The sequence below is a fragment of the Mandrillus leucophaeus genome, unplaced genomic scaffold (genome assembly GCF_000951045.1).
Source record: "Mandrillus leucophaeus isolate KB7577 unplaced genomic scaffold, Mleu.le_1.0 Scaffold99, whole genome shotgun sequence".
Taxonomy (NCBI): domain Eukaryota; kingdom Metazoa; phylum Chordata; class Mammalia; order Primates; family Cercopithecidae; genus Mandrillus; species Mandrillus leucophaeus.
In genome coordinates, this window is record NW_012110807.1 from 2,238,281 (window position 1) to 2,249,612 (window position 11,332).

An 11,332-nucleotide genomic window follows, 5' to 3' on the forward strand; every position below is an offset into this window, starting at 1 on the left:
CCTCAGGATCCCCTTGGGTAAAACAGGGGGAAGGGTCACACCCTGCAAACCCATGAAGATGCAATGAGGCGATGTGCGAGGCGCAGTCAGCGAAGTGCCAGGCGCAGAGTGAGCCCCCAGCGCACGCTGCGGAGAGCCGCCCGCAGCCCCATTTGGCAATGAATTATGTATGGCCTTCTGGCAGCCCTGCGTGTGGGGCTGCAAGCTCCCTCTGCTCCCCACCCCCCGCTTCTCTCTCCTGTGAGGGGCGCAGGCTCCCCCGGGGGGCGGCCAGTGTTCTTTGTCTCTCCTGCAGGGACCCCCTACCGGCTTCTCAAGGGTGGTGCCTCGATGCCCAGGATGCCCATTTCACAGGCTGGAGAACCAAGGGTTGGTATCGCTCAGGGTCTTTTTCAACAGATACTAATAACAACAATAGAGCACCACCAATAACAATAATAATCACCATCGTACCTGCTGGGCTCTGTGTGTGTGTGTGTGTGTGTGCGCCAGACACCTTTAACAGAAAATCCTTCATCCAACATAAACGCCCGCCTGTGCAGGCACTGTCCGAGGTGTTGGGGGCACAGCCCACAACAGAACAAAGTCTTCCCCTCACAGGGCTCAGGTGCTACCGTGGGAGAGCAGGAAATTAATAAATGAGTAATTGATGCCATAAAATGTCAGGTGACAGAGGCTATGCAGGAAGAGGAATGAGACGGGGTGGTCAGGGAAAGCCTCTGTGAGGAGGTAGCATTTGGGCAGTGCCCTGAAGGAGGTGAGGGAGCCCTCTCAGGAGGTATCGGGACGAATGTTCCAGACCAAAGGAACAGCCAGTCCAAAGGGCCTGGGGTAGGACCTGTGCCTGTGCCAGGCTCACCAGTGCAATGGGAGGCATCAGATTCTCCGAACAGCCCTGGGAGGTGCATACCACCATTGCCCCATTGTAGGGATGAGAAAACTGAGATTCAGAGCCTATTTAGAATCTTTCCTCGTCTGCTTTACAACAGTTACATAAATGTGTTTGGTTGGGGGTGTCAGGAAATATGTCATGTGTATCACATCATCTTTCTTTTTTTGGGGAGGGGGAATGGACTCTCGCTCTGTTGCCCGGACTGGAGTGCAGTGGCTCGATCTTGGCTCACTGCAACCTCCGCCTCCCGGGTTCAAGGAATTCTCCTGCCTCAGCCTCCCAAGCAGCTGGGATTACAGGCATGCACCACCACACCCGGCTAAGTTTTTTTTTTTTTTTTGTCGTTTTTTGCATTTTTAGTAGAAACAGGGTTTCACCATGTTGGCCAGGCTGGTCTCGAACTCCTGACCTCAGGTGATCCACCCACCTCGTCCTCCCAAAGTGCTGGGATTACAGGTGTGAGCCACTGCACCTGGCCCCATCTTTCTAAAACTGGGAAAATTCTGAGTTCTGGAACCATCTGCCCAGGGATTTGGGGTCAGAGATGGTGGGCCTGTCTGATCCTAGTCTTTGCCATGGTTATGATTGTGGCATCCCTGCCTGTCTTCTATCACGTGCCTCAGCCTGTTTTTCTTTTCCCTTGCCAGGCTGCAAGCCCCTGATATCAGACTAACAGGAGCACAGCATTTCATGGTCTAAAGACACTATGTTAGGGTGAAATTCTGTTCTTCTATCTTCCCCCCTTGCACGGAGAGGACCCTCATTCCTACCCCCACCCTCGCCTCACTGTACCAGGCACAGGCAGAGCCCAGGTGCTGCCTCTGCTTGTCTGCAGTTGCCGACGAAGCCTGCGCTGTGCATTCGGCAAGTCTGGAGAATTGAAGACCCAGGCCCTTGGCCATATCACCGCAATGCAGGCCCAGAGGTGGCAGGCGGGAGCTCATCGATGAATCTGCCAGTGTCAGTCCCAGAGCGGACCCCAGAGGTGTTCAGGCGTGGACTCGCACTATCTGACATTTCCATCGATGGCCTGCATGAGGAATGAACGGTGAGCATCCTCTTTCCTTCTCCAGCTGGGGGTGGAGGGTGTGAGCCAGCTCACCGAGAGGAAGCCAGTTACAGAATCAGAATGACTCAGGCTGGGCTCTGTCTGTGGTGCGTGTCTGCAGTCCCAGCTGCTTTGGAGGCTGAGGCAGGAGAACTGCTTTAGTCCAGGAGTTCGAGGCTGCAGTGTGCTATGATCATGCCTGTAAGTAGCCACTGCACTCCAGCCCGGGTAACACAGCGAGACCTCGTTTCTAAAAAACAAAAACAAAATGACTCACTGTAAGGGCGGGGTGGCCAGAAATCAGGGACTGGGAACCTGTTGGGGAAGAAAAATCACATAGCAGCAGCCTCCTCCCAGCCTTCCTGCCTCCAAGTTTGCCCATCTAATCCATCTTACAGAGCTCCCAGCTTAATCGTTCCAATTAATCCTCCTTCCTGAGCCAGCAAACCTTCCATGTTGCTCCTACTTGCTTCCAAAGGTAGTTCAGTCCCTGGCCCCAGTGTCTCTCCCAGGTGTCCTCCTCCTCTTGGAGCACACCAGGCTGCCCACCGGTTGAAAGCCTTTGTCTGGCCGGGTGCAGTGGCTCATGCCTGTAATCCCAGCACTTTGGGAGGCCAAGGCTGACAATCACCTGAGGTCAGGAGTTTGACACCAACCTGGCCAACATGGTGAAACCCTGTCTCTACTAAAAATACAAAAATTGGCCAGGCGTGGTGGCTCACGCCTGTAATCCCGGCACTTTGGGAGGCTGAGGCAGGCAGATCACGAGGTCAGGAGATCGAGACCATCCTGGCTAACACAGTGAAACCCCATCTCTACTAAAAAAATACAAAAAATTAGCCGGGTGTGGTGGCGGGCGCCTATAGTTCCAGCTACTCGGGAGGCTGAGGCAGGAGAATGGCGTGAACATGGGAGGCAGAGCTTGCAGTGAGCCGAGATCGGGCCACTGCACTCCAGCCTGGACGACAGAGCGAGACTCCGTCTCAAAAAAAAAACAAAAAAAACCCCCAAAAAACTAACAGGGCCTAGTGGCACACACGTCTGTAATCCCAGCTATTTGGGAGGCTGAGGCAGGAGAATCGCTTGAACCTGGGAGGAGGAGGTTGCAGTGAGCCGATATCACGCCACTGAACTCCAGCCTGGCTACAGAGCAAGACTCCGTCTGGAAAAAAAAAGAAAAGAAAGCCTTTGTCCATGCTGTTCTCTGTGTCTGGAACAGCATCACACTTGCAGGCCAGATCCACATCAGAGGAGACTCCGTTTTTACCCCTCTTGAGGGCCTCTCCAGTCCTCCGGCCCCACTCCATTCCACATCCTCACAGTCAACACAGCCCCACTTGCCTGGACTCTCAGAGCAGTCTCCCAGTAGGCCTCCCTGCCTGGGGATAAGTCCCAGCTCTCAACCTGGCACTCAGCGGCCTTCCTGATCAGCTGGGCTCCAGCTCTGTGATTCCCACCCACTGTTTGACCTGACACAGCTGCTTAAGTTTCTCTAGTTCTTCTAGATTACCCTGTTCTCTTACTTCAAGACCTTCTTATGTGTGGATTTCCTCTTCCTGGAACACTTCTCTCCCCTCTTGGCCCGCCTAACTTTTACTCATCTGTCAGGAAGCCATGTTGATTCCACCTCCTCTAGGAAGCCCTCTTGGATTTAGGGTCCCTCCTGTTGGCTCCCAGAGGTCCCATATCCCTTGCATCATCACAATTCCTCCTCCAGATTGAAGCTGGCTGCTTTGCCAGTCTCCTCTAGGCCATGGTCTCCTGAGGACAGAGCCGCACCCACATTGGCCTCTATCTCCTCCAGCTTGATCAGGGCAGGAGGTGCCCAAGAAAGCCCAGAAGGAAGGAGTGGGAAATGGTCCCACACGTGTATTAAGCTCCCACTCCATGGTGAGTCCAGTCCAGTAGCCTGGATTGCTCGGCCTTTCGGACATGGAGTTAGGTCACCATCTGGTCACAGCCTGCAGCCCCAGGCTCTTCTCTTTTCATCTATATAGTGGGCATAACCCTGGATCTTAACAGCCTTGTGAGATGCAAGGAAACACTAGACGCCAAGGGCTCATCCCAGTCCCGGGTAGATGATTTTAAGTATTTTGAGTTCCTATCATCAGTCGTTATTGGAGCTCTGGAGTCAACCTCTGTGGCTTCAAATCTTGGCTTCTCCTCTCCTGGCTGGGTGACTTTGGGCAAGTTACTTAACCCCTCTGCGTCTCGGTTTCCTCATCTGTAAAACGGAACTAATCATAAGCTTATTCTGTCTCTCAGGGTCCTGGAGAGGATGACATCAATTGATATGCATGCAGAGTTTGCACAGCGTTTGATGCAAGGAAAGGGCCGGGCAAATGCTGGCTGTGGTTGTTATTATATCAGGGTCACCCTGAGCATCTGATACCAGTGAAGAGACTCTGGCTTCTGGGGAAACTTCCAGAGCTGCAGATCTGAGCCGGGCAGGAGGAACTCTTAGACCTTGTGAAGCCTGAATTCCTGTCCCCTGAAGCTCTTAAAACCATTCCATTCATGTCTGCTGGTCAGTGTCACCAGGAAGTGCTTCCTTGTATCTGTCCTAAGTCTTTTCTGCGTTGATTTCTCTGGGTTCCCTTCCAGGTCAGATAGGAAGATGAGGGAAGGAGCCTTAAGGCTGTTTCATGTATCAATCCCAGAACTTCCCAGATCAGGCCGGAAGCCAGCAATGTGAGTCTCTGGCTCCTGGCGGGGCCAAGAGCCGGGAGGGGAGGGTTTGCCTGGCTCAGCCTCCTTCGAAGGTCTCCCAGCCACAGCCAGATGCAAAACCACCTTTGTTCCCTGAATTTCAGGCTGTGGGAGGGAATGGGGCCAGTGCCTGGGGCGAGGCTGGGGAGGGAGGAAGAGATGCAAAGATTGAAAATTCGAGGGAGGCCTAGAGCAGGAGGGAGGCAGGACAGGGCACCCTGGGCAGCCAGAGAGGGGCAGGGGTGTGGGAAACGGAGGGCGCAGAGCAGGGGCCAGCAGGGCTGGGAATAGGAGCCTCGGGGAGGCCGGCGAGGCGCGGAGAGGGAGGCCTCATACCAGACACTGTCTAGACGCAGCAATTATTGTCAGCTCGGAACACCCAGGCTCTGCCGGTTCAGCTGAAAGGGAGCTTAACAAAGAAGCAAGGGAGGAAGAAAGCAGGGAGAAAAGCCGGCTCCTGGCCTGTCGGGTTCTTTCTCTGCCTTGGCCACCCCTCTTTGTGTTCCACCAGCCCTGCGGGGGGGACCCCAATGTGAAAGCACAGCTCAGAGATGCCTAATGGGGACATGGCTCCTCCTGGACCCAGGGGGCTTGGCCAGGATCACTGTGTGGGTTTTTGGGAGGGAGAGGAGGGTGCTCTGGGCTGCTTCCTGCACGTGTATTTCTTTATATGGAGGCAGTGAGAACCGAATTCCCAGGGAGACAGCAGGCCCGAGAGTTTGAATTGCGATTCCCCCACCTTCCTGCTGTATATATAGCTCTGGGCCGACTACAGATTTCTCTGAGCCTTGGTCTTCTCGTCTGCAAAACAGGAAAAAGAACACTGCCTGGGCCAGGCGCGGTGGCTCACGCCTGTAATCCTAGTACTTTGGGAGGCTGAGACAGGCGGATCACTTGACGTCAGGAGTTTGAGACCAGCCTGGACAACACAGTGAAACCCTATCTCTAATAAAAATACATGGCCGGGCGCGGTGGCTCAAGCCTGTAATCCCAGCACTTTGGGAGGCCGAGACGGGTGGATCACGAGGTCAGGAGATCGAGACCATCCTGGCTAACACAGTGAAACCCCGTCTCTACTAAAAATACAAAAACTTAGCCGGGCGAGGTGGCAGGCGCCTGTAGTCCTAGCTACTCGGGAGGCTGAGGCAGGAGAATGGCGTGAACCCGGGACGCGGAGCTTGCAGTGAGCTGAGATCCGGCCACTGCACTCCAGCCTGGGCGACAGAGCGAGACTCCGTCTCAAAAAAAAAAAAAAAAAAAATCGGCTGGGCACGGTGGCTCACGCCTGTAATCCCAGCACTTTGGGTGACCGAGTCAGGCAAATCACGTGAAGTCGGGAGTTCGAGACCAGCCTGACCAACATGGAGAAACCACGTCTCTACTAAAAATACAGAATTAGCCGGGCGTGGTGGCGCATGCCTGTAATTCCAGCTACTCGGGAGGCTGAGGCAGGAGAATCGCTCGAACCTGGAAGGCAGAGGTTACGGTGAGTTGAGATGGCGCCATTGCACTCTACCCTGGGCAACAAGAGCGAAACTCCATCTCAAAAAAAGAAAAAAAAATTAGCTGGGCATGGTGGCGTGCACCTGTAATCCCAGTCACTTGGGAGGTTGAGGCATTAGAATGGCTTGAACCTGGGAGGCAGAGGTTGCAGTGAGCTGAGATTGCGTCATTGCACTCCAGCCTGGGTGATGGAGCAAGATTCTGTCTCAAATAAATAAATAAATAAATAAATAAATAAATAAAAGCACTGACCCATGGTTAGATCGTGGTAAGTCTAATTATCTTCCATCTTGGAGGACTCATGCCCTTATACTGTTGGGGACATTTCGGGGCCCCAAGGGACCCAGGACAGGCTACTTCCTTAACTAAGGGGCTTACTTCCATTGTTTCTCTGTCCCTGAGGACAGAGGAACCATTATTATCATCCCCATTTTGCAGGTGAAGAAACTGAGGCAGACAGAGGCCAAAGACACTTGCCAGTCAGCAACGGGTTTGGATTCAGGTTTGTCCCTTAACTGTGACTTTCTGTTGCACTGCTGGGGGTGGGAACGCCATCGTCTTGTGTGGTCCGGGAGTCGCAGGTAGGTTCGGGGCCACGGAGGATCGGAGCCCCTTGTCCTCTATGTGTGGACTCAGTACTTCCTTTTTTCCTCTTTGCTTCCATCCCAGGGAGAGTCCTTCCTGTGCTGGATGGGACCTTCCAGGTCCTAAGTTTTTGTGGCTGCAGAGTCAGCTCAGAGCCATTGGGCCAAACTCAACAGACCCACAGACAAACTGTGGCACATGCTCTCAGGCTCAGGGCTGCTGCGTGGCCTTTTTCTCTCTCCTCCTCTCCCCGGCATTTTTTGCAATTTCTGGGACTTTGGGTTCCTCTCTGGCGTCCACTTTCTCTGGGCCTCCCAGGGTCTCTGTAACTGTCTAGACCTTCATCCTCCTCCCACAGCCCAGGCCACTACCCTAGCCACTGTCTGAAACTGACCTCGGCTGAGCCACTAATCCTGGTATTACAGGCAGCTCCAAGCTCAGGAACCCCAAGCTCCATCCTGTGAGAGGACAGACAGGTCCTGGATGCTGCACGGGTGGCCCTGGACGCTGCCTTCCAGTCACTGGGCTCCTTGGGAAGGGGCTCAGATGCTGCTCCAGGGTTCCAGAGTGACCAGGGTTGGGGGTGGATTTTCAGAGCAGCAGCCTAGGCCCTCCTCCATCCATCATTTCCTGGTCTGGCCTGGCTGGGCCATTCCCTGGTCCTGGAGAGGTTGGAGGTGTCCTAGGGTTGTGCCTCAAGTGGAGGGCAGGACACTTAGTGCAAAGGACACTTAGTCTCACACACACACACTCACAGTCACTTATACACTCATGCACACTCACATATACACTCACACATTCACACTCACACACATACACACACACACTCATACACACATTCATATACACACTCATACACACACACACTCATACTCTTACACTCACTCTCATACTCTTACACTCACTCTCACACACCCATGCTGTCCCAGAGCTAGGGCCCTGCCACCTGTCCCGGTGACACTCCCCCCCACCAGCCTGGGTCCCCGGCTGCTGGGCACCATGACTGTGTCTAGAGCTGAAAGCTCCCTTCCCCTCCCCCGCTCCCACACGCCCGTAGCCGTCCACTGCCTGCAGATCCAGGGCAGACTCGTCTGTTTGCATCAGAGGGCCAGCTCTCTGGAAGATTCCGGCATGTCCCACCATGCCACATGTGGTTCTCTTTGCCTGTCTCCTCTCTGTGCCTTTGCTCAAGCTGTTCCTCCCTCTGGCACACTGTTCCTGGCTGCCCCCACCATGTCCCAAAACAAATGCCTGGTCTCCCATGAACCTGCTCCCCCATGCTGTCCTCTGCCTCGGGGACAGCACCAGCATCCACCCACTGCACATGCCAGGGCGCAAGGAGCCTCCCCAACCCCTCCTTGGCCTCCTTTACCCTCTAGCCATGCCACACCATGCCCTGTCCCCTGTACCTCCCACACTGTCTCAGCCGGCTGCCACCATCTCCCCTGGATCTCAGTGCGACACTCCCAACTGGCTTCTGTGTCCACTCTTGTCTCTACTATTCTGAGTAAGCTTTGGCGATCTAGTCTCTTTTCTCTATAAAACCCTTCCCAAGCTTCCGGCCACCATAAGACAAGGGCTGGTCTCAGGCCAAATGTCCCCCTCCCTGCCTCTGGTCATACTGATCCCCTCTCAAGCTCTTAGGTCTGTGGCCTGGGGGTCCCCATCCAGACCACACCTGTCCCTTTCGCCTCCACCAGTCTCTCCTCCCCTCATCAGCCACCCTGGTCCTCAGGCACCCTCTTCCGGGAGGCCAGGCCCAGGGGACCAGCGCTCCCTGCCCGCTACCCCCTTGTCATTCTTTAATGCCTTATTCATCACGATTTGTGCAGCTACCATCTCTCCTGCAGGACTGCTCTGTGGGGGCCTGGCTGTGGCTGTCTTGTTTGTGACTGTGCCCCCAGCACCCTTGTGGGGCCCTCTGTGGGTTTGGTTTTCAGCCTGGCTCCACCCAGAGGCAGGAAAAAGGGAGCCCCAGTCCCTCCCACCCTCTCCTCCAGGAAACCCTCCCTGAAGAGACCCTGGGGTATCAGGGGAGGCCTCCTTGCCCCTCCCCTAGGGCTCCCAAGCCCTGTGTCCCAGTGGTCACCCCAAGGGCAAGGACATATTGGCTGGAGAGCCCCCAGGACAGGGCTGCAGCTGCCTTGTGCCTTCCACTCCCCCAAGCCCAGTGCCCCTGGGGCCTGGTTGATGAGGCTGGAGGGCTGCTCTCAGCTGGGGCACCAGGAGGCCAGGATGGAGCCCCACAGAGCCCCAGGGGTACGGGAAAGGTGGCAGTGCCCGCTCGGCATCCATTCCTCCTCCCCAAGCCCTGCCAGCTGGCTTCTCCAGCTCCAACTGGGCTCTGCCTTTCTCTCTCCCTCCATCACCCCGCTGGCTCCCCTCCTTCTCCCCTCCTCTCCTGCTCTCTTTCCCGTTCCCTCCCCTCTCCCCATTCCCCTTCCCGGACCTCCCCCGCCCCCACTTCTCTCCTCTCCTCTCCTCTCTTTTCCTCTCCTCTTTTCTCTGAGTCCTTCTCCCTCGCCTCCTTCCTTTCTTCTTCCTGGGTTAAAAATAATCAACTTTCTGGGAAGCAGCAGCTCCTGCTGAGCCGCCCTCCCCACACTCGGGAGCCCCTGAGAATAGCTTTCTGCGGTTCTCCACTCGAGCCCCTCCCCTCCCCTCGCCGCCTCCCCGCGAGCTGACTAATAAGCCCGGCCGCGCGGTGCCAGCTCGGCTGGAAAGGCGTTAACCGCTTCGTGCCCGGACCGCGCGAACGGGGCGGACGGGCTCTCTGCAGGCCCGCGGGGAGGGGTGGCGGGAGCAGGCGGCCCCGGGACACGGCTCAGGACGAAGCCCTGAGCCGCACGCGGCAGGCCCTCGATTCTTACTGGCGGTGGGATGAATGTTGACCTCTGACCGCCACGCCGGCAGGTCCTGCTGCTGGTGCAGCTAGCAGAGCTTGGTGGCATCGGTGGGCGCGCCAGGTGCGATACCCAGGGGATGGGTCCGGGCCACATGGAGGGCGTGGCTGGGCCGGTGAGGCTCCCTCCCTGTGGCCCGGGGGACTTCTAGGTCCCTGGCACTGGGCACTGCCTGAGGGGAGCCGGGGCTGGGACCGTTCAAGTTCGGGCCAAGGGCAAGGAAGGGCTGAAAACTGTCCTGGGATCCAAGGACGTCCACAGCTGGTAGGGTCTTTAGCGATCACCCACTCTCCTTGCAGAAAGGGAAACTGAGGCCCAGAAGGTGTGACTGAGGCCGGGACGTCTCTCGGTTCCTGTCCCAGACTAAGGGATGCCCGCGGCCCTGGAGCCGAGACTTTCAGTTCGGGCGTTTCTGCAGGGGTAAGGTTGGGGGAGGGGCGGGGTACATCAAGGTCAAAGGTGAGAAGTAGGTGGGGAGAGAAGAAGCGCGGAGCTCTGCGGGGTCCCCGCCAGTCCCGCCCACTCCGCGTGGTCTCGGCATTACCTCATCGCGGCGCGCTCTCATTGGCTAGTTCCCCCCTTGAAGGACGGCCCAATGCGGCGGAGCCCCTTAACCCTTTCCGCCCTGCGGACTCTGCCTGGCCATGCCACCTGCCTCCGCGGTCCCCAAGCGGCTTTCAGGCGCTGGAGGGCCACGGAGAACAGGGAAAGGTAATGTGGGAGCCGTCTCGAGGCCAGAGAGTACAGTGGTTAGAGCACAGGTCAGACAACTACGTCTTGGGCCCCTGCTCCGCGGCCGGCTGTGTGACCTTGGGGACTGGCTTCACCTCGCTGAGCCTCCGCTAGTTTGATTAGCTGTAAACAGAGGTGAATGATGTAACTCCTGCCCTTCCCAATCCTTCCTGGTGTACTTGCCAAGTGCCAGGCACACGTGGGCTCTGCGTTCCATTCCACCTTGTCTCCTCACTGCAAGAGGTACAGTTATTATTATGGGTTTTCCGAGGAGGAAACAGGGCTCAGAGCAGCAAAGCTGCCTCCCAAGGTCACCCATCAAGAAAGTCACAGAGCTGGGATTTGATCCCGAGTTTCGAGTTCTGAGCTGTACTCCTCCTCAGGGCAAGATTCTGCTTCTGCTGGGAGGCGCTGCTTCTAGGAGCTCTCCATCTCTCCCGAAGGAGGGACAGGACTCATACCCAGCTGGTCAGCTGGTGACACATGCCACTGTGGCCAAATAAAACCAGTGACAAGCTGGAAAGCCCAGGACCTCCAGGGACAAGGGACAGGAAGAAGGGTGAGGTCAGGGAGGGGCTGGAGTTGAACCCTCTAACGGGGAGGCAGGAGGACCCTCAGACAAAGGCAGGGGGCTGGACTGAGTCCTGTGAGGGTGCATGGGGTAGGAAGCTCTGAAGAAGCCTGCAGGATCCCCTGGGAGTCAGCCTGCTGGTTAAGGGTCAGCCCAGGGAGGCGGCTTCTCTCTGGGCCGCACCAGGGGTCAGCCTGGGGCAGGAGTGCAAGCTGAGGCCCACATACCTCATGTCTAGGTATTTACAAGTTATAAATCAAGCTAACAAACTGCTAAATAAAATATGTTCTGTTGCCTGGTACGGCGGCTCACGCCTGTAATCCCATCACTTTGGGAGGCCGAGGTGGGCAAATCACCTGAGGTCGGGAGTTCGAGACCAGCCTGACCAA

The 11,332-nt window shown here is 56.3% G+C and overlaps 1 pseudogene across 1 annotated transcript in view; it reads right to left on the reverse strand.

Moving 5' to 3' along the window:
- Nucleotides 1-1,060: 1,060 nt before the first annotated feature.
- The window catches only part of LOC105532858, a 22,953-nt pseudogene continuing 12,681 nt past the window's right edge, over nucleotides 1,061-11,332 (reverse strand). Inside the window, exon 3 of the transcript XR_001005054.1 lies at nucleotides 1,061-2,190. The product of XR_001005054.1 is annotated as an uncharacterized LOC105532858 (transcript). The remainder of the gene's footprint in view (nucleotides 2,191-11,332) is intronic.